Source organism: Cyclopterus lumpus, chromosome 19 (genome assembly GCF_009769545.1).
Source record: "Cyclopterus lumpus isolate fCycLum1 chromosome 19, fCycLum1.pri, whole genome shotgun sequence".
Lineage (NCBI taxonomy): Eukaryota > Metazoa > Chordata > Actinopteri > Perciformes > Cyclopteridae > Cyclopterus > Cyclopterus lumpus.
Genome location: NC_046984.1, coordinates 6,163,834 through 6,190,971, shown reverse-complemented (window position 1 = coordinate 6,190,971; position 27,138 = coordinate 6,163,834). Strand labels below are relative to the sequence as shown.

The 27,138-nt window shown below is 42.4% G+C and overlaps 1 protein-coding gene across 1 annotated transcript in view; it reads right to left on the bottom strand.

Annotated features, from left to right (window-relative positions):
• The window catches only part of snx29 (sorting nexin 29), a 107,270-nt gene that overhangs the window by 50,199 nt on the left and 29,933 nt on the right, over window positions 1–27,138 (bottom strand). The gene's annotated exons all lie outside the window — the stretch shown is intronic.

The following is a 27,138-nucleotide window of genomic DNA, read 5'->3' as shown; positions in this document are numbered from 1 at the left end:
GCCGCATGTGAGGCCATAAACAATCAACTAATCGAGTTCCCTCAGCAAAGAATGGCACAACTTAGCAGAAGTCGGGGCTCTGCATCATTTTTGGCGGTTGGGAGACGGATTGTTTTTTTTTCCCACCACAGCAAAAGCAAATTAACGGCGCTATTCCGGCATAGAGGACACAGCTAACACATAAAATGCAGCCTTTAGAGGAGGGAGAGACGGGGAGATAGTGGGGAAATAAAGTACAGAGGTAGAAATGCAGTCCAAAGGCGGTGTGATGGCACTAAGAATAAAAAATAAAGAAAACGTACAGTTGGACTGTGATTAGAAGTTTTAGCAAGTGTCTGGATGTCTAGACAGAGTGAGGCAGGTATTGATGGAGGAGGCCGGCTCATTGCAGTTACAAATAGACGGGACATATGGGAAACAGCTGCTGAGAATCAATAGCAGGTATGGTTTAACAAATAAGAGCACTGTTGGATAAGGGCAGCCTAGTGGGGAGCGGGTGGGGAGTGTGCACACACAGACAGACAGACACAGACACACACACACACACACACACACTCTCTCTCTCTCTCTCTCTCTCTCTCTTCTGGACGAGACATTTAGTCCTTTCATTGCACGTTATATCTCCGACATGTTTGCATTTGTTTCATGTTTTGTGTTCTGCTGAAAGGCACCGGGTACCAGCATGGCTCCGTGGTGGTTTAAGGCTTCACTTGGCTTCACTTTCCCCTTTCACCTTTAGTAGTAATGACGGGGGGAGGTCTCTCACACTAATATATATATATATATATATATATATATATATATATATATATATATATATATATATATATATATACACATACACACATACATACATACATACACACACACACAGATTTACAGAAATGCTTTATCATGGCTTCTGCAAAGGGCCCGGTAGCACAGCAATCCCCAAGCTTATCTTTGGCCCACCAACAGCACTGTACTGTAAACCTCAGTCAGCAGTCTAATAGCATACACAACTATTGTACAGACACACACACAAACATAAAATATATACATACTGTAACAAGTACACACACACAAACAAAGAGGATAGCTGACGGTTGCTTTTGCTGTCCAAATTTGCTTTCAAGTTGGATTTCTGTTCCCTGTCATAGTGATAGGCTCTTAAATAATAATGAAACATATACAGGGGGGGGGGGGGGCAGCGATAGAGAGAGAGAGGTGGGGGTGAATTGAAGAGAGAAGGGGCACACGCAGATGTTCCTTACTCTAGGAAATGTTGCAGACAGCTGGTCTGTAGCAACAAAACGAACTGAGCAACACTCCCAAGCAGCTGTGTGTGTGTGAGCTGACGGGGCACAGCTGTACTTTACAGTGTTCTACCCATATACTCACAGTCCTGTCACTGCTTTGGAAAGTTTGGAGCTCTCAGAGTGTTATTAAAAGTAGGCAACCACATTGGGACTCTCTCTGTGTGTGGTGTGTGTGGTGTGTGTGTGCTGCACTGTCCCATTCCCAGAAGTGTGCATCCCCCTGGGCTTCCACCTGAGTGTGTGCCTCTCCAGAGGAGCCTCTCTAATGATCACAGTGTGTGAGATAATTAGCCAGTTTAGTGGGGAAGTCCACTGGGAGACGGACACACACGGGCCAGTGGCTGCAGCTCCACACTGAGAGGAATTTCCCAGAAACACGACTTAAACTGTTACATCCAGAAACCAGTCAAGCAAAGTTTCATTTTTTCTTTAAAATCTGCAAACATTAACAACCTTCCATCCCTGGATTCTTGACTATCATGCATAGATAATGATCTACAGTACACACAGAGCGGGTTCCCCCCAGACCAAAAATCTCACACACAAGACTGACAGGTGGAGCGGAGCTCGTTTAGGGAGCCAGGAAAGCAGCAAAAGCTGTCCATCAAAACTGAAAATACCAATACGTGCGTCGAAAGGCCTTCCCGAGGAGTTTTTTTATGAGGAAAAACAAACCTTCACCGTTTCTGAAAGGTCAGGCTGAAGATTGGAAGTGTGTTATCTCTCCATACATCCTCCACATTTCTGCAGATTAAAGTGATTCTAATGGTGAGGCGCAGAGCAGATGGTAATCACAGCCTCCAGAAGCTTTCTGGTGTATATCTGACGTGTTGAGGGGAAGCTGTTGCAAACTGCCAGCTGCCTGCCGGTCCGGAGGTTCAGAGAAAGATTCACCACAGAACTGTGACGGCAAAGGCTGAGACGCTTGCTCTCTCTTGTGATCTTGGGGTAAGGCAGAGACGGACTCAAGTCAGTTTTCATCACAGACAAACTACAGAGAGTCCATGGGTTGTCCACTGATCGGTGGTTCGATCCCCTACTCCTCCAGTGCGCATGTCAAAGTGTCCTTGGGGACACTGTGCCATTAGTGTATAAATGTGTGTGTGTGAATGGGCAAATGTTTGCATGACGTGTACAGCGCTTTGATTGGACAGAGTGCTAGAAAGGTCGTACATAAACATCGTCCGTTTACTATTAACTGTATAGCAGGGGGTTCAAATACAGTTCAAACACAGCCCACGCTGCGTTCCTCTTGGACAAAAAGAAACAGGAGAGAGGCAGGAACACAGAAATCCTCACATTAGAAGTGACTTTGTGACCTGTGAAATCGAGAAAAGCCTCGAATGCCCTCTCCAAAGTGGGAGCTTCGACAGGGCGATAACAAAGGGGCCCCGACGCGCTCCACACGAGCGCCGCTCCGCCCATTAGCAGCGAGGAGACGCCCGCGACCCCGAGCACGCGGCGGGCTGGAGAACACAAACGGAACGTCCAGCCGAGGCGCCCCGCTAAATAAAACAGGCGCAGGGCTCCATTCGCCACGATGGGCCCAATCAAGTGAAGCGCTGCTTGTAACGGGACGAACCCCGCGGCACACTCTTCCGAATCTCGTCTTCCGTATCTCATCTTCTTATGAAATGCCTCCATCCCTCCCAGCTCCCCATCCCCTTTGTTCTTTCTGTTTTTGTGGCCGTAACATCCTTTCATCCCCTTTCGCTCATAAAACACGTCCTTTGTTTTTGTTGAGTCCTCTCCTCTATGAAGTATTGATTTGTTTTTCTTTGTTGCATCTTTCGTTCGAACTCCTGTACACCCTCTGCTCATTTATGCAACCTTCATTCATCCTTTTTCTCCACACCCGCGCTACCTTTCAAATCTTCCTCCCTCCTTACCCCTTCATCCTGCTCATCATTGTCTTCGTCACATCTCTCCTTTAATTCCTTATCAATCTTTTATTGCCGTTCAATTCGACTCGGTGGCGTGCTGCGCTACAGCCCATCATGCATATTGGGAAGGACCGCCCCTTAACGCCATGCATATCAATGGAAACATGCACACAAAGAGTGTTCTCACACATACACACACACACACACACCTGCACAGACGCAGGCAGGCGACACAGCACATTGAGGTTCAAGGTTCATCTGTTTCTCATTATAAAACTAGATAAAAAATAAATGTTTTTGGGCCTCGCTACACTGACGATAGCAGGCATTTACCCCCACACACACTTGAGTTAATCACGCAGTCGGGCCATACATTGTTAATGCGCTGGCTAGGGAGCAGGCAGGCGGCTGACTGAGTTAATTAACGAGTGCTAATCAAAAACAATCTTCTTTCATAGCTCATTTATCGTGTTGCCCTCCTTCAGATAACAGAGGCCTTTTGTGTCTGCGTATTGAGAATTGAAAAAAAACGGGTATGGTAAAAAAAAAAAAAAAAAAAAAAAAGACATGGAGGCAGATCAGGCCAGTTCACTGCCGTTACACGGGACACAGGTTTTTATTCAAAAGCATGTGAGGCAACACGTGTGGAAATCACTATCCTCCTCGCTCTGATGGCTCCAATCAGGGAGCTTCTGTGCCACTCATCATCTGAGTGGAGAACAGAGTCTCTCAAAGTGGATCTCAAAGAAAGCCAAGAAATATGAACGAATGACCAAATGTTCCGATGCATCCGAATGTGAAAGAATCAGATCCTCTTCTGGGTAAACTATTCAACAAATGAAATGTGCAGGATTTTTAACTATGTCCATGGTTTAATCGAATATTTAATCTACACACACACACACAGTAATGAGAGCCATGTATGTATAAAAATATACCCAGAACACACACGCACAAACCTATCATTTCGAAACCATCTGGCTGTTTGTGTGTATGCTCTACTTTCCTTTCGAGGGTGCTCTTTGAGCTCTGTTCCTGGAAGTGTCCAGAATAGCTCCAATCAGAGCAAACCACAGCCAGCTCCCAGCCGCGAATCACACAAAAGGGTGAAAAGCGGTTCAAACTGCTTTTCTTCTGCTCCAGAATTTAGTCTTTTTTTTTTCACACCGCACACCAGGTCAACTTATGCCCCAACCTTTTAAAAAGAAATCGAAAAGCAAGTTTTCTTCCTGGAAAAATGTCCCAATTTGACTTGATTATACGTTTGGACCGCTCGAGGAGCTGCTGCCTTAACACAATGTCTCGTTGGCTTCAAAGCAATCAGCTGAATGTAACATGTAAGTGTAAAATCAGACATTGGCAGATGGTGAGGAATACTAATGGACAAAAATGTCCTATTTAGCAGCCATTCATAGTAACAAGAGGAGATGTCACAGGGCTGGTGACATAACAGCATCAGACGACGGGCATGACTCATGCAGAACAGTAATGGGAAGAACACATCAACAGTGTGTTTGGGAGTCTTATTACACACATAATCACATTTTATATATATATATATATTTTTTTTTATTGACCAATACAGCTCTTTTAAAGCTACGTGCAGAGTAGCCTTTTAGCATCTTTCAGCTCTTTGTTTTGCATTTACGGTCTCCGGCTTTACTCTTTAGATTCACTCTCACCAGTCTCATCACTATGAGCGGAGGATGACTATCAATTTTTCAAGCGCATACTAGTTGCCTAAACAATCTCACCACTCCACCCAACACACAGACTCAAAGCTGTCAGTGCGCCCCTGTGTCCACCTCGTTTCTGATCGCCCTGCTGATGCACACTATTGTTCCACAATGCAAACAGGAAATTGATAACCAGCTCTGGTGGAAAAAAGAAAAGAGAATGTGAACAATGGTGACCAAAACTACACACACACACACACACACACACCTCTAATTGCTGTTACTGTAATGACCCAATTTAGCTGCCAGGATCAATAAAGTTCATATGACACTCTTATGATAACTCGGACGATTATATGGGATTATGTTACACCGAGGTTATGATGATGACGTATTCGGCCCGCAATCAAACCACTCGTCGATGGCAATACTTATCAAATCAGCGGGGGGTGATTGTTTGGATCCAAGTGGGCCGTCACTGTGAGCTGAACACGCTGCAACACGTGGACAAGATCACTTCATAGCTTTTCTGCTTCATCAGACACGTGCCTCAACAAATCTGTGGATGGCAGACTTTCATCTTTGAACATATGTTTTGAGCATGTGTTCTAAACTCGGTCCAAACGCTCCTAACCTGCTGCTGCCAACACATATGTGCAATCTTAACGTAACCTGTGTTTTACCCTCGGCACAGTATGTTCTTTGCTGGTAATTACTTGTGTTATCTGCGCGTCTCCATTTTCTCTCCTCTTGTCTCCCATTCTTCCCTTTCTGCAATGACCCAGTTTCCCCCCGCAGGCATTATTAAAGTTTCATTTTTATCATCGGCTCTAATCTGAAGTCCTCAGCCTTTGTTTAGCCTTCGCACCTCGCAGCATCACACGAACACTCGCTGAGGTTGGCGAGTGAAGCTGCGTGCGAGCGCCGCGCACCACCGGAGTGGCGGAAAACGATAAGACGGGGCACGGATCGTGTAGGGGAGGGGGGGGCGGGTGATCAATAGTTGGATTATGTGTAGTGGAATGATTTAATACATATTCATAGGTAGTGTTGAGGGCTTAATCATGAATTCTTATAATCAGAATGAGAACACAAATTGGATTACAGTGTGCATGTGTCCCTGTCCGTATCATACATGCACAGACACATGTAAGCACACGTTTCACAGATTCATGAGCGAATGCAGACGCGAACACACACACGCAGGATGCACGCCGCTCCTCTCCAACTCTGCCAAGCAAAATGTCATTTCCCTAAAATAAACCTGTGGAAAAAATGTGTTCATTCGGCACACATTTACTACCTTGATGGCTTAGGTTTTTCGCAGGGGAAGCTCAGAACTCGGAAAGATAAGCCATTTTGCTATGGTGGTCCAAACCTTTTTATTATTATTATTTTAAATCACATTTTTAATACAAAAAATAACTGTAAATTCACTTCACCTCAACATATTGTGGAGATGTTGCAGTTAACTCAGCGCCAGGGAAAGGAATATTTTATAAATGACTTTATGTTGCATGATGAGTAATTCAACATCATTAGCACATTAAAAAACAAACAAAGAAATAAAGACACGTGAAAAATAACTCGCACCTCAAAGAATCAACTTCACTGCACAATATGATTCGATGATAAGAAAAACAAAAAGTGAAAAAAACACCTCAGGGTTTTGTAATTTTGAATTTGCATTTTATAAGACGCAATGTGCCCAGCACTATTTAACAAATAGGTAACAGTTAGTTCAACAGCTTCAACGGAGTGATTATCGCTTCTTTTCCGAGCCCGGTGAAATGAAGATTCTATTAAAAAAAATTCACATTATCTTGGCCTGTGTTCAATAAGAAGATAGAGTTTCCGTTACATCTTTGACCCGACAGGACTTCACTTGTTTCCTTTTGTCAGTGCGTCTTAAAAACGTATGCCACTGTGCACTGAAGGACGGGAGAGAGAGGTGTGCGTGTGTGTGTGTGTGTGTGTGTGTGTGTGTGTGTGTGTGTGTGTGTGTGTATGAACAGGTGTGCGTTCTGTGAAGGGGGCGAGAAGAAAACCTAATTATTGCCGTGATCAAAGCAATTATTAGAAAGAAAAAGAAGAGACTGACCCAAAAACGTCTCAGCTGGAAAGCATCGCAGCTAAATCTGCTGCATCCTATTAAAAGAAATATCAAGCCTTCACAGAGCGCAAAATTCACACATTTACAGAACCAATCGCATGCGAAACGGGAACTGGTTTACTCAAAACTCACAGGCGCCACATTCCCGTTTTTACTAAGAAATGAATCAAAAACACACGACAAGCACCAATTTAAAATGACTTAAAGAGAAGCATAGAGGCATTTATATTTAGTTATGCATGAAATATTGTCTGCACATTAACATGTGCATAACCTCTTCACATGCAGGTGACATATTCCTAGACAGCATTTTTACCAAAGCAAAAGCACTGCAGTATAAGTGGCCTACCTCTACAGTACATGATGTGTTATTCATATAGAAAGTACACCCCATGCATATTTAAGTCTGCGATCCTTACTGTGCGGAGATGATTCACACGTCGAAAAATAATGCTGAGAAGTGCAGCATTGTACCAGAAATGCAGTTTAAATTCTCCAGAGTAGTTATATGATGGACTGATGTATCCAGTCTGTGTTCTGTAAAACCTGCAGTTAAATTCAGGTTGCAATTCAGGCTCAGTCATCGTCTTCACTGTGAGGAGGGTTGAAACACTCAATTTATTTATTGTACGCTTCAATACAGGGTCATTGCACTTTCACTTTGGTTTGAAGGTGGGCCTGTAATTAAACACAGACAACCGGACAACAGCACGGTAGAGACCCTGTCAATCACAATGTAGCCCCGCCCTAAAGCATGTTTTATGGTCTATTTGACTCTAAATGTACTAAATGAACATCACGCTGTGTTGAAGAAGGATTTAAACTAGAGATTGAGACCATAAACTCATGTTTACAATGTTTGCTGAGGTAATACATCAAGTGAGAAGTAGAGTCATTTTCTATAGACTTCTATACAACCAGATTTCTTTAGAATAGTCGCAAAACGTTTCAGAGATGGAGAGAAAATGCTGTTAATACTTTCGCCTTCTGCTAACCTTCTGCTAACCTTCTGCTAAATGTAGGCTAAACTATTAAAAAGATGGAGATGGCCCACTTTTGGGCTCATTTTCTGTCATCAAAGCATGGTGGAGTGCTGTGTCCTGAAACCTGGAAAAGTAGTTTGCATTTTTGTCAACAGGTTTTTATAATCTGTTTTTGGTGGTTAACACAGGCTTAAGGTGTCAATATGTTGTTTTTCCATATAACATACATCAGTAAATACCCCTCTCGTGAAATTTTAAGCTTTTACATGTTTTTTTTGGTTGTTTTTTTAAATGGTTGCTAACAAGTGGATAAATGAGAATACAAAACGCCATTATGCCAACTAATCCCCCTTTCTAGAGCTCATGTGACGGTCATGTACTTCATTTATAGCCTAAAGTTAGCTTTTTACGTCTGATGATTGCATTCATTCTTTAAAAAACAGAAAAGTTAGGTTAATTGGTGAAGGATTATCTTGCTGAACAATATACAGTATGTAAGTATTATAAACAAGCTTATTTTCTGCAATAACACAACATCAAACAGAAAGATCCCATTGTCTTTTTGTTAAGAGAACCAGTGCGACTATAATCAGAACACTGTATTAGCAAGCTAACTAGCGGACGGCTGGCTACTTAGCTAGCTTGTTTAGGTAACACTGAGAGAAACCTTTTCAGCCATTATATAAAAAAACAAGCCAACCAAACTAGCCAGAGTTTTTATTCTGCCTCCACTGACAAAAATACGACATTATGTTTACAACAGAAAATGGGTTTATATGAACAAGGGTTTAAACGGAAAGATGGAAAAACTTCAAAACTTTCATATCTGGCCATCATTTTGTCTTTTTTCATGACAATATAAGTTTCTTTTTTCTTCTCCCGTCTGCTTCCTTGGAACACCGAGATATCATTACAGTCACAAATGCATATTATCTCACCTCTCATTCGCATGGAGAGAAAAGTGCCTTTTTCATAATTTTCTTTAAAGCTGTATACTTCTCCCTTGAATAACAAAACAGACTGAGCCTCACAGACATAGCATCAGCATACAAAGCAGTGGAAAAGTTGAAAACTAGGGTCGTATTCATGGGGACTTTACTTGTTATTTTAAAATTTGGGATTAATCTATGTCGGTCAATCTGGCACCGTCTTTGTTCTGACAGGAGTCAAGTAACAAAGACAGATGTCTGCACAACAACAAGAAGCTGAAACTGTCTGAAGCAAAACACAAAGAGACTCTGTGAGAACAGGCCTGGTGAAGTTTACTTTTATGATAATAAAAATAATCTTAGATTTTTCCTTTGGTCTTCAGTGTGCTTCTGACAGAACTAAACCTGAGTCTTGCAATGTGTAACTGGCTAGACATGGATCAATTAAAATGTAGTCCTAGAATATGTTCAAATCAATATAGCTCTTAGTGTGAAAAGGGGACAGTAAATGTCAGTGTTGGACATTCCATTAAAACAGAGCAAGAGGTTGGAGCTGGTGTACAGCAAGTGCTCAAAGAAAAGCAGTATTCAAATAATGGCCAATATGAACAAAGGCCACTCTCGGCACTTTGCTGCACTCTCTAAAATACCGGTTTAGTCTATTATTAATTCCAGTTTTTCCAATTTGAACGACCGATTATTGTCAAGGAAATGTAGAACTAGTCTTTCAAATTAAAAGCCTGCCAATGACGGGCCGGCACAAATACTTTTAATGTGAAACATTAGCTTGAATCGATCAGGAAAAAACAATAAATGGGCCTGGAATTAATTATTGAATGAAAACTGTATTTCTGTTGGAGAAAGGAAACAGAAATACAGTTAGGTGAGTATAACATGATGGAATTAGCGCTGTGGAAATATACATTGTGCTAAATAAATCAATAAAACAGGGAAACGTGGAGGGAGTTTAGAGTTTGCATGGGAAATGTCCTGTTTGCGAGAGGATTCTCTTTCCCTCCCTCTCTCATAATTGACTGCCATTTTAGAAAGTCAATCTAATTGCTTTTTGGTTATCTTGTTAATAGTCTGCTGTTAAAGGGCACCTGCGCTGCTAACATCCAACACAGTGACAGACAATTTGTCAAATGCAGTTCTTGCTGTTTGGAGCCGCCCACCAACCAACCGAACCACCATTTAGCAATGACGACTAATGAGAAAGGTTAAAGGGGTCAAATTATTAACAAACTACATTAGATAACTCTGTAGCAAACCTATAAACCACCATTAGATGGGAAGTACAGGAAGCATGCGAGAGCCTAGAAAATGTGACTTTTGGGTATACGTACACAAAATGAAGTAATGGGAGAAGTTAATGGGGGACCTTCTCACCTCTTAAAAAGTACTGTCAAGGTGCCCTTAGTGCCAGAAAATAAAAGCACCATGCAGTAAAAGCTGTAAGTGTGTAGCTTGTGAAAAAAAAAAAAGAAGAAAAAAAGCTGTCTGCGCTCAGCCTGCCTTCCACTGTGAAATAAAAGGTTGAACTACTTGCAGGATGGAAAAGGAATGAGGAGTTTTAACACTGGTCAGAGCAGTCGCTTTTCCCCCGCGACAACAGCGTGTACGATCCTCCTCGTCTCTGCCGAAATACAGTGAAAGGAAATGCCGTGTAGAAAATGAATTTTAAAAGCAATGGGGAAAACACATGCCACGCGTCACCATGGCAGGAGAAAATGCAACTGTGCAAGCAGAAAACATCTAGCCCTGACATTTACAGGTGTATAACGGCTGAGTTCCTCGCGTTCTTAAAAGGCAGCACGAAGCCATAGTAACAAACGTGCACGTCTAGCCATCCTGTCTGCCATGGATCGCTGCCCGAGCATACATTGAGTTAACAGCGTCTACTGCGGTTTGACCACTTCCAGTTGAACACACTGCCTCGCCTGCAGGTCTGACAGGAAAATACGCTGAAACTACATTTTGGAGTCCAGGAAATGTTGGTGTAAACAAGTAAAGTGTGGCAGAGACTGACATGACTGGCAGACTGCGTTACATTGGTATAACTGTGGTAAACAAATGACGTTATGCCAGAGATGACTAATACCTATCTTACGCCACGGTATTGTTATAGCGTGATCAAGGTGATTCATAGATTAGTCGATCAGTGACTATTTGGACAGTGACCAATCACTGAGGTCATTCACCAAGTAACAAGAACACGTCTCCAGGCACGCTAGCACCCTGTGAGGCTTCACAGTGGTGCTTTGAGCCAAATTCTAACATTAGCAAACATGCCAACATAGTGACAGTGGGTGTGTTTCCATTCACATCTTTTTAAGCACAGTATTGGTAAAGCTGTGTGGAAATGGCAAAGTTTGATTAAACTTCCTAAATTGCTGGAGGTGTTTTTTTTTGCATTTGTTGAAAAAGATTTGATGCGCAAAATTGATTGTGGAAAAAGCCTTTGCTGAAAATATTCTGAAGTAGCAAACATTTAGCTCAAATGCCTGATCAGGTGCTTCCGGTGTCTTCTAGGTTAGCTGGTTCGTGTAGCTCTGCTAGTGTGAATGCTCGTCTTTGTCTCCGCACAACATACAACACAACCAGTGCTAGCCGACTTGTTTGGTTTAGAGGTTCATACCGTCTACTTCTTCTACTCTGTTTACTGGATTGTTACAGACAAGCCAACAGAGTCAACTTCTGGCGAAACTACATTATAGCTGTATTATATTACTACATTATATTTTATTCACTCCAAAACAGTTGATGAAACACACAGTATTTGCTTTTCTTTCTTTCATTTCGCTTCAAATTCAATTGACAATGCCGACATAGGAGCATAACAAGCTCCTATCACATTCTCCCCCCCCAGGATGCGCACACTCGGGGTATATTTCTAAATATCCTTTATTATGCAGCAGACTGTCCTCCACAAGGAGGTTTAGCAGGTATGATGTTTACCAAGGTCGCCATCGTGGTTTAGCGTGTTAGCATTCTAACATTTGATCTAATAAGCACAGGCTGGTCATAAATTATTAGACAAACTGAAATGTTGACCTGATGGTGACACTAGATGAAAAGGGGATCCCCACCGCTTTTACGATTCATCCTGAGGGAAGCATGAAACTCTCTTACTTATTTTGAGCAACTAAGACTTTTATTTCCACTTCTTCTCTCGACCCTAATGAAACGAAGCCGCACCGGCCAAATCAAAGAGGCTAAAAGGAGGCTGTCATTCTTCTCAGTGATTGTCTCGTATGTAGAAAGTAATTATTGTAATGTCTCTATATTAATGTGTTAATGATCTGCCCTGCGTGACGCACTTTTAATCAGGATTCGGCTCAAGTGTCCTGGGAGTGTTTATTAAAAAGGGAAGACTACATCTTGTGTTTCAGAGCAAAATGAGATACTGAGCATCTGAGATGATGCCCCGTGCTCTGGTTTTGTACACCCAGGGGGGTGGGGAGGGGGGGGGGGGGGGGGGGGGGGGGGAGGGGGGGGGGGGGGGGCGGGGGGGGGGTTACCAGCATGGCAGAATGAGCATTACGAATTGATGTTCCCATCTGGAGGAGAGAAGAATTTTTCCTTCCCTCAAGAGATGATAAGAACAATCCTTTCATTGAGTATCAAATTAAATGTGTTCCGTCCCTAATACTAAATTAAAAAGAAGAAGACAGAGGGTGAGAGAGAGGGAGAGAGAGAAAACAGTGCTCCTGAAACCTATTAGCAAGTGTAATTTAGACATTTCCTATTTTAGAGCTGAGGGAAAGCCAGAGGGATGGTGACAGAGGGAGACTACTGAGAATGACACCGAGAGAGAAGGATATGAAACGAAGATATCATGAGAAATAAGGGGAGAGAAAATGTGAGAGAGAAAGCGAAGGCAGAGGTTGTTATCACGCAGAGATGCATGCACATACAGTATCTGATCTGCATGTATTGAAATTATCATATCGAAAGGTTGCCAGACACGAGACGTGTTTGCTAAAACAGGCTGAATCGCTGCAAAAGAGAAGCAGAAAAGACGTCCAGGAGTGTATGCCCGTGGTTCCCACAGTGGGCACCGCATGATTTATTTAGCTTCTCTTTACATTCTTAATATTCATCATGTTGAATGAGGCAACATTTACATTAGCTGCATTTATATTAGATCTTCAAACGTATCAAAACAGGAGACAACGGAATTTTTTGGGGAGATCACCATATTATGTTGAATTACTGCTGATTTGATGATGTTTCCATGTATACACCAAGAAAAACATTTGGCAATGTTAACGCCAATGCATCCACGTTTGGAATTTAATACCAATTTCTGTTGCTATAAATATTTTCTTATTACTATACAGGATAGTTGGTTATTGTATATTGTTATTTTTCCCAGTGAAAACGTCCTCTTAACTGTTGAATTAGTTTCTGCTGGAGTGAGCAGATGGATACGATTGCTCGGTCAGCCATGTTTCTTTAGATTGAAAATCTAATCTTTTCCAAAGACTAAAAGAGGTAAATGGAAAAACACAATCGGTGCGCGATGCCATGTTGATCTCAAATATCAACACCATCTTATAGCTCCTCCAGCCACAGGAAAAGAAATGGCCCGCATCAAGTCTATCAATACATCGACAAGACACAAGACAAAGACATCTCTCCATCAAATCAGCCAAAATGCTGCTCTTACTCCTCTTGGTGCTGATCCATATTGGACGAGGGGACTGACAAAGACCACAGGAGCCTCTGGAACAAAAGGCAGCTTTAATTGAGCGATCCAAGTCGCAGGACAAAAAGCGGCGGTGGAGGACAGGGGTGAGAGCTTCACAGCGGACGGGGTGAGCGCATGTGTCGATGGCGCTTGTTAATGTACAACCTCTCTGCCGCTGTGACCTTATCAAAAGGTTCGGATCACTTCATCCCCCGTCTTGACAGAACGGCAGCGATAGAAAAGGAAAGAGCGACTGTGACGGTGGGGGTTTTCTTTTGTGGGTTGTTTTTTTTGTCCCCTAATGACACTTCTTTACCAGTATCATTAATCAAAAGCCTTCGTCAAATCAATGAGCTGCTCGGGTGTTTTGCCGGCGCGAGGTCAGGCCACGGCACGGCGGAGCAAGACGTCTTTCCAAACTATTTAACGGCGTACATCTCATTTCCTTGCAGGCCATTACTGTAAATCTGCATTACGGGGGGGCCTGTCGGTTGGCCGTCTGCCTCTCCTCGCACCATCGCGGACACACAGAGACTCATGGACACACTGCCATCTATGGGTAAAAGATGTCGACCTGGAGAGAGAGACGATGCGTCCGCAGTGCAAAAGTGATTGGCCCACTAAGGGAAAGTCACGCCACCTTTTACTCAACGTCCATAGCTGAGTCCCGGACTGAACTGCTCTGTGTATGTGCAGACGCAGAGAGCAGCAGATATGATCAATACTTTGCAGAGAAAAGAGTTTGTTTTGTCACGAGTGGGTTTTTTTTGTTAGTTTTTTTGCTGCTAGAAGAGAGGGAAGAAAAGAGGACAGTGGATTAAAGATTCTGCTCTTTTCTTTTCGGTTGAGGATTTTGCCGTTCTGTTGTTGGTGGGGTGTCTCGTCTGCTGCTGCAAGAAAACAATAGAATCTGCTGTGACAGCGTACCGCTAAAGTCACAATCTCAAGCCAAATCACAATTAAAAGGAATAATCCATCCATTAATCCCAAACAATGTTAAATTGTTATTCTTAAACAACAAGCTGACGAGACGTTACATCCAAGATCTTTCCAGTCACGACCGCTGATTCTGTAGCTGTCCAGGGACAGAAGGTCATTAGTTTGTGTGCCTCTACATTTGCCCTCCTTGTTCAGGTTGTTATCCTGGACGTACCGTGTTCCAGATGCTGGTCGCTAAGTAGTGGAGGCGCCAACACCAAGCGAGCCTCACTCCAAACAGTATCTCCGGTTCAATGCAGCGGAACCATGGATATGAAACACTGTTCATGCCGTTAGCTTGTAGCCGCCCACTGAGCCGTCACCATGTTGAGAGCCGCGTGGAGGCAATCCCTCAAATCACAGATGAATTCAGATTTTTAATTTCGCACCTTTTACGCAACAATCACAAGTTTTCTGTTACCAAGTTACGGCAGATAATGATCAGCCGGAAAGTTCCTTACCGCCATGTAACCTCGGCGTAATAAAGGACCCCTGAACACCTCAAACACAAAAGTTCAACAACTTCAACTTGGGAAGTTGAAGTTATGATTCCCGAGATCATAAACAAACACTACTGCATACGTTATTTAATCAACACAAGTGCCAAATTACGCAGGAGATGAGGGTGCTATTACACACTAAAGTTCAGACGTGGCTAATCACTAGAGGTGACAGCAAGTTTCAAATCAAGCACCACTTGCTCGTCACTCACTGCTCTTGAAAACAACTGCGCGGCGTCGGATTTTGTTTGTGTAAACTTCACCTTGCGTGCGAGTCAAAAGCCCGACTCGTTCATACCCACAAACCCGCTCGGCGCGCTGTAACTAATGTCAAAACCTTGTCACAGTCGATCAGGGGGGCCTGTGATCATGCCAACGTATCTGCAGACATCCCAGCTTTGTATTTACGGCCTAATCAGCAGAGAAAACGGGAGGAAGAAATGAAAGCCTGTGAGTGGTTGAATCAGGGGAAATGCTCCCTGCTGTTGATGTGGGGGATCGGCATTACGCTCAGGATTTCCCCCAACACAAAACAGATCACCTGTCTGGTCCCTGGCATATGCAAGACACACACACACACAGTCATTAAGCAGCGATCCTCCAGGAAGTAGTCTGCAACTTCTCTGATGTCAACAGCCCCCCAGCCCGCCCCCCAAAAAAAGCATCCTGAAACTACTCTCCATATTCATATTCACACATCGAGCAAAGAGCTGAGAGGGAAAAAAACGCACTTCAGAAGCTTTTCACACTAGCAGAGGATGAAAGGGACGCAGAGTGGAGCAAAGACACTCTAATGTGTACTTTTGTGTTTCTTTTTTTTGTTGTTGCCGCGACTACCTCCATTATTTCTTTGGCAGCAGTTCCAAACACTGGCCGATATCAGCCGCTACAGCTGCTTTCTATGGTGGTCAAAGGTCAAAGGAAGACGATCAAATAGACATTCAGCCTCTTATTTATATCCCCACATCCACTCTGCATTAGCGTGGGTTATTAATGCGATAAGATAGGTGGTTGAGGAAGAGAATAAATGTGTGAGAGTGCAGATGAGAGACACAGCAACATCGAAAGTGTTGGATTTTCAGTGTTAGGGTTGAGTGTTAAAATATTATTATTATTAGTTATTTCAACTCAGGTTTAGTGTTAATCAACTCCAAGAGAGTTATTCTTCAAAAAGAGTTTACACTACAGCTAGTGTTACCCATTCCCCCAGAAGTCTGCATGTTTGAAAGAGGCGGATTCAAGGAGAGGGATGATTCATTTTCTGTTATTTCTATTGATGAGTTGATTTATTATAGACCCTATGATAAACAGTTATCTAATGAGATGGATGAAAAAAATATACATTGTGCCAAATTGCCATGTTGTGTGACCCGTGCTATTGTTTTGTGTGACCTGTGCCATTGAGGATGCCAATTAAGAAATGTTATTGTAATGCAAATGCTATGTTTGTGGTGGGCTTGAAAATACAAGTTTTATTTGAACAAACTTTTGTATTGATGATTTTCTTCTTTGTAATTAAGTACTAGGAATATACTGAATTCCAAAGTAAAATTGTATCATGTATAGCATTAGGGATTATAACTCCCTAGTGTTTAAAAATATATATAAATCAACTCTACAAGAGTAAAATACAGTTACATAGCTCAGCAACTCCAGTCGGTGTTAAAACAAAATATACAGATAGTGTTAAATTCTGACACTGCACACTGGTGTTGTGTAAATTCATCACTGGCCTGTGTTGACTGGTGTTAAATGTCAACTATTGAGAGAGTTGCTTCAACTCTATCAGTGTTGAACATTTAACACTTTTAAAAGTGTAGTTTTAACTCAAAATAGGGTGGACCAATATAGACACTTACAAAGTGTTGAATTTAACTCTATTGGTGTTGAATTAACAGTGCGGATTTTGCTGTGTAGGAGTCAGGAAACGTGAAGGAAATGAGAGCGAGTGAGAGAGAAAGAGATCGCATGGGGCGCGGTGCCAGTGGTAAATATTTTGATCACAGATTGAGTTGCTATGAACATTCTTTTGATCCAGACTCCAAAGGGCTTTTACAAAACAAGCATTTCTTTAAGTTGGCTGCAGCACAGTTGGATTCACTGAGGGAGAAAGTCCAGAAAATGCTGTGAAGAAAAAAAAAAAAGAAAAAGAAACTTTTCCCACTAAGTGGATTCCCTCCAAGTGAGTTATCTTCATTACGTTGTAGAAAGTTCTTTTTTCATCTTTCAGCCCTTTTGTTCTCATTCCAAGATAAAAGATACTCAGGGTTTTGCATGTATATTAAGTTCTGGGAACATGCTAATTTTTGAAAACTCAATTTAATCAGCGCAACAGTTTTCCAATTTAAGAGAAGACGGGGAGTAGCCGGGGGCATGTAGAGGATATAATGAAGCTTTTGGTTATGAATTCAGTCGGTATTTCACATTGATGACCACAAAGTGTCTGCATCTGATGTAGTATAAAATTCGGAAAGTCTGTAAAAAGAATGATATAGGAACTAAAATAAGCTAGAAGGAAAGGGTCGGAGGCTTTCTTTCATGAGAAAGTAGAACTTTCACAGAGCACTTGACACAGTTTGTTTGTAAAAGAAAGGACTTCCTGTTCCTCGTAGGATGGTAGCTAAAAAGCACATTTAATATGGCTTCAATATCGTCTTGCTAAGCGTTAGATGAGAAGATTGAAATCACTCTCCTCTGTACACTAAGATAGAGCGAGCATCTTATTAGCTAAGTTTAGCATAGAGATTAGAAAAAAGGGGGAAAGCAGCCAGTCAAAAAAAGCCTACCAGAACCTCTAAAGATTGCTAACTTACTGCAAACACTCAATTGAGTCACTTGCCTTGCCAAGAAATAGTAACAGCATTTAACTCCAGTTTTAAAAAAAGAAAAGAAGAAACACACTTTTATTTACACAAACAAGATATATTGCGTTACTTAGGGATCGTAAGAGGTGCTCGTTGGCAGATTCTTTATACCAGACCGACTCAGGCTAGCTGTTTCTCCCTGATTCCAGTCTTCATGCTCAGCTAAACCAAGCCAAGCTAAGGAGCCACCGGCTGTAGCCTCACATCTAATGGTCAGATACAAGAGTGGTATCAATCTTCTCATCTAACTCTCAGCAAGACAGCTAATAAGTGTTCATCACAAAATATTAAACAATTTCCTCCTTTGAGACCAATGGCCATATCGTGAGGGACCATGAAACCGTATGTGATTACAATGTGAGGAACCCCGAAGGTTTCCCAGAAGTTTTACTTTTTAAAGTGTACACAATTCGAATATTTACGCCTATTTTGGGTTTTAGTTTATTTTTTCTTATCCATCACCATATCTATAATGCAATTATACACTAAGGGATTGTTTGCTTTTGCGTGCATATAAATGGTAACACAGATGATGTAAGAACGAGAGTGTAAGTGAAAGCAAAAATAGGAATTTAATTCTGAATACTGGAACCCGAGAGAATATGGACTTAATTGTCAAGCTAAAAACAAACTGCGGATCAAGTCAAATTTCATAACCCCAATCTCTAAACCCGTTAATCTAAACTAATATCAATATCAGACGTGAGACAAAAAATTATATTTATCTCAATCACATTCAACGCAAAATCTATTCAGATCCATGATTACAGCGGCTCAGATGAATCACATATCAGTGTTGATAAAACGTTGGCTGTTCACTTGAACAGAAAATTTACCGTTTATTCACGTCCCAATAAGATCCATCAGACATGTCAAAACCACTGCATCTCACTTGTTTGTTTGTTTTATGCAGGTGAGTAGATCATTAGATCTTCAATACATCCTGGGTGCATTTACACCTGGATTTTATTCATTCTCGAGCTCGCAAATTGAAATCAGATTACCATTGAAGCGTGTTCGAATCAAAAGAGAACATACATTACTCCTCCCCTCCGAGTGCTGCTGCAGAACATACTGCTCTGCAGACAAACCATTTCACCTCCACATCAGTATTCTGTGTCTGATGTGGTACAGCCGGTCGGATAGACAGGTAAAGCCTGTGCCCCGTCCCAGAAGAGGACGAATAAATGAGAAGAAGCACGGCAAAGGCCTTAAGAGAGCGCTCCTCATCCTCGGCACAGGTATTTGATACAATACAAAAGAGCCTTCTGGAAGCGGTTAGAATAAGCAGCTGTGCAGCATCCCTCATCACCCTTCCACACCCTGCACCCTCCTCCGTCGAGCACAGGCACAGACAGTGGGTTGTCAATGCTACTCTGATGCTGGAGTTCAACATTTCCTTCTACACACTTCTGATTCTTTTGCCAAATGTGTGCTGCGAGCCACACTGGGTAGAAACGTACATGTTGGACGGAAGATGTATTGAAATAGTTTAACAAAGACTGCAGAACTCAAGCACTATTGACAGTGAATAGCAAGAGGAACATTTAAGCACCAGAGACCATGGCAACATTGGACATCCCCCAAGTCTTCAACTGAATTGTAATGTAATCTATACTGGTCAACAAAACTGCAGTGTGTGGTAACTGTTGTTCTTTTTTTTTTAGATAATGGCAGAATTGAATTAAAATTTAAATTTTTAAACATATTTGTAAAAAAATTATATAAATGAATCACCTCCCTAGGCCCTCTATGGGCCCAGAACAATTGTTCTATTAAATGGTATTAAGAGGAGCGAAGCAACCAAGAAATGAAAGCCTATTAGAGAAAAACAATTTAGGCGGAGGATGAACAACAAAGAATCAGAAAAAAAACAATAAAACTAAAATAGAAATAGAAATAGAAAAACCTTTTGCAGCGAAGTATCTTGCATTCATTCATGGGCTCATGTCCATCTAAACCAGGCGGAAACCGCCGGTTCTTGCATTCTCTCTACTGACCAGCAGGGGGCGGCGATTCTGGTTGCAAAAAGAAGTCCAATTGTATAGAAGTCTATGAGAAAATTACTACTTCTCACTTGATTCCCTCAGTAAACATTGTAAACATGGTCTCCATCACTGGTTTAAAGACCTCAACAATACAGCATGAAGTTCATTCAGTAAATTAAGGTCCGGTTTAGAGTTAAATAAATGGTCGTAATCCAAGATGGTGGCGGCGATTTCGCCGAACTCTAGTCTTTAAAACGTTAGTCTACAAACCAACGGTTGACGTCACAATGACGACATCCACTTCTTATATACAATCCCAAATAGATTTCCACATACACACACACATATATATATGCACACCTACCCCCACTCACCTCTTAAGCTTCATGGTCTTTGAAGGAGCAGAGAGCGCGGTGCTCCCCGGCACATAAGATGCAGGATTAAGTAGTTTATAGAGCTGGGCTGTTATCACATAGCACATTAACAAGCTAAACACTCAGACATTAGTCAAAGAACACACATGTACACACACACAAATGAGGAGAGGAGGGATGAAATGCGCTATGAGGCGGCAATAGAGAGAGATTTGCTGGTTTGCTGGTGGCACCGATTCAGGAGAGAGTTGTGTGAGCTTCTCAAAGGCTCCATGCGGTTTTAAAAGAAAAGGGCTACAAACGAGCGTGGATACGTATCTGTGTAAGACTCTAAATATTCATATCCAAATCCCAGCAGTGCTCCAAAAAAGAAAAAGAAAAAGAAAATAAACTCATAATCAAGCTGAGACATATCACTCAAAACAGATTACTCCCACTTGTTTGGAGACTCAATCTGAGACTAGACGAGAATAATTATTCTTTTGTGTTGTGCAGAATCCCTGGTTTCCTTGAAAGGCACTCCAAACTAAATGTATTATTATTATTATTATAACAACAATTACAGAGACGCTGGTGAGCAGAATCAATTTGAATATGGCTCTTATTTTCTGTTTTATTTGCACTTACTCTGCTATACACGCTACATGATCGTGCTCTGGTTGCAGTAGTACGGCATTGTGGGTTTGACCTTTGCGGTCCTTGTACGGACTGCTTGTTAACTCACTGATCAAAAAACTAAAACTCATCAGTCTGCACTCACTGAAAATTACCCTGGATAACACCAGGAGGATGATTACGGTATGACTTTTCAAACATACATAATCTTTTCCCTGTTCCTGCCATTCCGCCAATCAGTTCTAATCATGAGCCACGTCACCGTACAATTATGTCTCTTTCCCTTTCAGCCACACTAACCGCGTGGCTCCAAGGATGAGGATGTCGGTCTAACATCTATGTAACTCACCCATTTAAATTCTGTTAAGGTTTAAGATTATGAATACGGTCACTGGCCACAAGCAGATTTCAAACTCGGCTCCACCGACGATCCACCTCTTTGCCCATTTTAAGATTGGCAGCAAGTTGATGCACTCGTACTTAGTGGCATAGAACTTTAAAAGCATGCTCCCCCCCCACAAAAAGGGTGTGTCAAAATCCTGTGCTGATGCAACCAACTGAGAAAGTTGGCCGCTCACCATTATTGGGTCAAAATATGACCATACTCCTGCAAAACTGATGGCATTCCCATCAGCCCCAACTGTAATGTGTGTTTAGCCCTAATGAGCTCATGTTACCATGTTAACACACTAAACTGAGAAAGTGAACATGGTACACATTATACCTGCTAAACATCAGCATGTTAGCCCTAATCAGCTCATGGTAGGCCTAATTAGCTCATGTGAGCATGCTAACACACTAAATTAAAGTAGGTGAACATGGTACACATTATACCTGCTAAACATCAGCATGTCAGCCCTAATCAGCTCATGGTAGGCCTAATTAGCTCATGTTAAGGTTGTGTTAGCTCTAATTAGCTCATTTTAGCCCTAATTAGCATGCTTACACACTAAACTAAGAAGGTGAACATAGTACACATTATACCTGCTAAACATCAGCATGTTACCCCTAATTAGCTCATATTTAGGTCATGTTAGCCTCAATTAGCTTCATGTTAGCATGCTAACACACTAAACTAAGTAGGTGAACATGGTACACATAATACCTGCTAAACATCAGCATGTTAGCATTCTCAGTGTGAGCATGCTAACATGCTGATGGCATAGCACCACGATGCCCAAGTACAGCCTTACAGAGCTGCTTGATATCTGAACAACACGCTGAAATGTGACCCGGGTTTTTCCTCATAACTATGAACTGCAGACAGGGAGAACACATTTTAATCATGTTTACGTCAATGCCTGGTGGTTCTTACCAGTGAATCTTGTTAAAGCGGGGGCTCCTTGTCTGAAATAAAGATAGCATAACGAGAAGAAATTCTTGCAGTTTTATGAAATATGACATTAATCTTTTCGGAAAGAGGAGAAGATGAACTGTATCGCAACCACAAAAGGCTGTATACTCAATGAGTGAGGAAAATGACACTTGCATAGTCATTAAATTGATCATGGGACGAGATGCATCACGATCTGTCAAACTGACAATGACAACCGATCACATTGTACGTCCGCTCTGAAGGGAATTAATCAAACAAGGAGAATAAAGTGTTTGAAGATGTTTAGCTGAGTCTGATATTTTCCACCGGGCATCACAAATTGTGGAAATGAAACAGAAAGAAACATTTAACATAACAGGAATTCAACTGATGTCAGCTGTCTGATGTAATAAGCATCACAATTACTTTCCACATTCAAACTAATTCATTCAAACCGTACGGTTGAAATCTGGGTAATATCTGCTTCAGTTCATTTGTTGTTCATTTTTAATTCACCAGAGGAACCCCGGTTTTTGTTGCTCGAAATTAAAAACACTTGAACACTGTTCAACTCAAGTAACAAAATGACATTACGCTGCTTCTTCTGGATAAAAAGAAGACGGTGAGAAAAAGCCTGAACTTTCCTCTGGATGCCGTAAGTGCTCAGGTCCAACCCAATTGTTTTCAGGCATGAGACGACAACACCAACAGGGGAGAGGACGACAAAGACAGATGCTCCTACAGTTTCATTATCGTCTGTGTGTGGAACGCCGCGTAGGTCGGCTGTCACAGAGCACAAGATCAGCTCTGATTAATATCCCCCTCGGTCCAACCCAGCCAATGACATCACTGCTAATAAAGTATCCTTGTAAGCCCCGGCCTCCTACCCAGAGTGCATTGCAACAACTGTGAGAGGCGGAGTTGAAATCTGAAGACTGCCGCAGGTGTCTGACATACAGCTGCTGTTGTAATTAAAAACCGCCCCCCTTTAAACAAGTGATTCACTCACACTCTCACACACTCACACACTGACACACTCACACACACACACCTTCTGTACTTGGTGAAAGGCATGGCGCACCACCTCACAGCTCCATCACGCGCCACTGCAGCAAAAACATGTATCAAAGTCAAACAACAGCCGGTATGACAAGAGGCCGCCATGTTGCCTCTCTGTCCCCAACGCCGGCTCTCCGCAACCCGGCCGGCAAAAAGCAGCAAGCAGCATGAGCAGTCATGCAGTAAATGACTGGCTAGCCTGGCGTCTGTTAATACAGCTCCAGTCAGTTCCTAAAGGTTGGGAGGCAGGCAAGGGAGTTGGGATCAGATGTAATCACTCCCAAGATAGAGTTGGGAGGACGAAGGTAGTAGGAAGAGGAGATGTGGAAAAGAGAGAATGTGTGCTATGCATGACTGTATATAAGAAATGGACCCAGTTCATGTCGATGTGGGCAAGACACTTAACCCCAAATTGCTCTCGTAAGCTGTGCCTACAGTGTGTGAGAATGTTAGTTGGTCCTGAAGGGAAGATGGCCCTTTGCATGGTAGCCATCAGTGTATGAATGGGTGTGAATGGGTGAATGACATAAAGCGCTTTGAGTGGTCGGAAGATTAGAAAGGCGCTGTACAAGTGCAATTTACCATTCACATCGTCACCGTGACGCCACCTCGTGGATTGTGGACTACTGTTTTGAAGTTATGTATTTTGGTCGTTGCCATCTTGGTTTTATACAGCCTGAAGAGACAGGAAAGTACAACCGAACGCTGAATATGATTTTTAGGCGACCAAAAAGCTACTTTTATTAACCTTCATGAACTGAAAACACACTCTGAAAGGACTAAGACGAAAACATAGACGACCCCAAGACCGGACATCGTGGTAGTGACCATTAGTAGGAATTCAAGTTTAGGGAACTTTTCAGACACCGATGTGGTTAAGTGGGGCAATCTTGCAAAACATTTGTGTATCAGTACAATAACGGTCTGGATCTGTGTGTGTGTGTGTGTGTGTGTGTTTGTCTGTGTGTGTGTGTTTCAAAAAACACCCCGAGGCAAGAGAAGAGGTGAATCTCCAGAAGCATGCAGCCCCACCTCCCTTCTTCCATTCCCTCTCTCTTTAGACTCATAGTCTTTACTTAATCTTGACTTAATCCAGTCTCAGAGACAGACGCCTTACTCCATTACAAAGCTTCAAGAGGATTGAACAAGCACAAATATTAGAACCGTCCTCTTTCAATTGACTGCCTCTCAAATTTTCCACACAATGCCTCAGCTCGGCTAAAAGCGTGAAAATCCCTCCGTCCCTCTTTAAGCTCTTCGCTGATCCTTTTTGAAGATGATTTAATAGTTGAAACAAGTAAGCAATCTTAGCTTTTACTTAGATGTACCTATTTGGGCTATTGTAGGGAACATAGTTTATATTCACGGGGGCTTTGAAAAAATTCAGGAAACGACTTGGACATGGCAAACTGAGACAGACTTCCTGAGAAAACCTGGAGGAACTGACACTTACTGTACCTTTTACAGCTAAAGAAACTGAAACGTCACATCTTTAAAAATAAATTTGACGATGCTTTGATATTATGGGTGTAAAAAAAGTCCCTGGACAAGAGAGCGCATGAGCTCCAATCCAGAAACAGACAACGTCATCTTGGTTGAAGGTCATCAGCCATGAGACAGTGGACAGCTGGAGAAGGCTCTGAGGCCAGAGGCCATCTGTGAACACGGCCTCCTGTTATCATGCGACCAATGTGACACACTTTGATGTCATCTGTGCCATCTGATACATGAACTGATATTAGCAAATTAATACAACCAGACAGTGATTTTTAATCCTATTCCACAATTCTTACTTTTACTATTTAGGATTTTCTTTTTGTCTACGACGTTTCTGTAGATGGCGCTCTCCTGTGGCACGGTTAGGCCATCAGTGGGCATCTAGTTATTCTACCCATTCCCACCAGCTGCCCCTGTTTCTGTGTTAGATCCCAAAGTGGATGTCTCAAGGATGAGCCGACATTACATTGCATATCTAAACAAATAAAATGAGCCTCAAAGACATAATAACCCTATTAAACACCCTTTAATATAAGCAGTTATGCAGCCCCTAAGGACATCTCACATGTGTCATAGTAACACTGCATGCTTCTTGGCTCATGAGTTTTCCAGGTACAAAACAGTCAGAAAGCGATAGAGAGAAGATGTGTCACTGTAAATCAAGTTCAAACAACTGCTGGTACAGTCCGAGGCAATCTTACAACAAAAAGGCAGCAAGTCAAACGAATGCGACACATTGGTTGCCTGAGAGCCAAAAGATGCATCACGAGGGACTCTAACGCCCCCCACCCACTGGAGTGCTTTCCCATATTTATCTCTGGGAGAGGCGGACGAGATGGCACCCAGCAGGCGAGATGATTAAAATGTTCATTAACACGGATCCGTCCAGGTGTTGAAATCCGTCACACACCCCTGCTGTGCATGCATTGGAAAGGGCCCGCGAGATGCGACGCGGCATGAGTCCTACACGCGCGGTGACCACACCGGTGACAAACAACAACGTGTGTGCCAGGTAAATCAACAGCGACTGTTGAACTCATCGCCATGTGGACGCAAAAGCAGACCAACCCTCTGCTGAATAAATAAAAGTCCCCCGCATATTTGAGCTGGTAAACATGCCCAATCTGTTGGACTGAGACCTGAGAGGCTAAACAATGTGAGCTGTTGTGATCAGTGGCTGAATGTGTGGGCACAATTAAGTTCAGTTCACATAGAGAATGACTCATCACTTGCTCTTTTACTGTGGGCCCACTGGGATGTAAATAACCTCATAACATAAACCACTTACACACCAGTTACAACAGTTTGGTACCCACCTACAGCCGCTAATGCACAGTTTAATTTAGGCCTCGCACACACACACACACACACACATGTCCGCAAAATGACAATTAACACTGATGCCGTACATGAAGGCGCACACATATGCCCTGACAAAACACATACCTACACACATTAACTTAATAATGACCCCCCTCTCGCCACCGTGACCTGCTTTTCTCGCACTAACCCCCGAACACACTCAGCTACTCATTAGTAAACAAGTAATGAAAATCCACCTCCATAATAAGACACACACACACACCATATTGTTGGATTAACAGCCACAGGAGACACCAACTACACACATTCAAAGTAAAGTTTTTATTAACATGCTAACACACATTCTAACTTTTATGCATACACAAGGCAGGCATGTGCACATCAATAAAAACAAGTGGCACACACACACACAGACACACACCAGGATGCCTGACCTCCCTGAGGCCCTGCAAGGGCAAAACAGAGCGCACAGAGTGACAATAAACGCAGATCTATGTGTGTAATGAATAAGTTACACACTCCTATTAGGGCAGGCAGCGATGACAAATGCCTCTCATTCACTCATTAGGCCACTGGCTGCCAGAGGAAGCAGGAGAGACCGAGGCGAAGCCAGGGAAGCTTATTGGGTTTTAAACGGCCATGTAATCCATTTCCTTACTGGGGATGAATAAGCTCCTGTCCGCGGCAGGTTTATTTATGGATAAATTAAACACGTACACGGTGACGGGCAAAACGTCAAATTAATCAAGAGTGCAGGAGTGTCACTGTTCACATTTAATCTTGGTGGGAAAAACACAAGGGGGGAGGGGGGGATTTAATGGGCTTTAATTTAAATGTATTTACACATTAGTATAAATCAGAAATATATCTCTTTGAAAGACAAATTTAAGAATGAATGGAATGGCTGAAACGAAGCTGAACCTTCTTTACTTTTACATCTTAAGGAATAATGGACATGTTGGATAAAAATGAGAGGAAATGGAGGTATCACCGAGCTCTTGATAAGAAAATGCAGGAGAGGGAATTCAATTTCGCCAGACGAACCGCCCT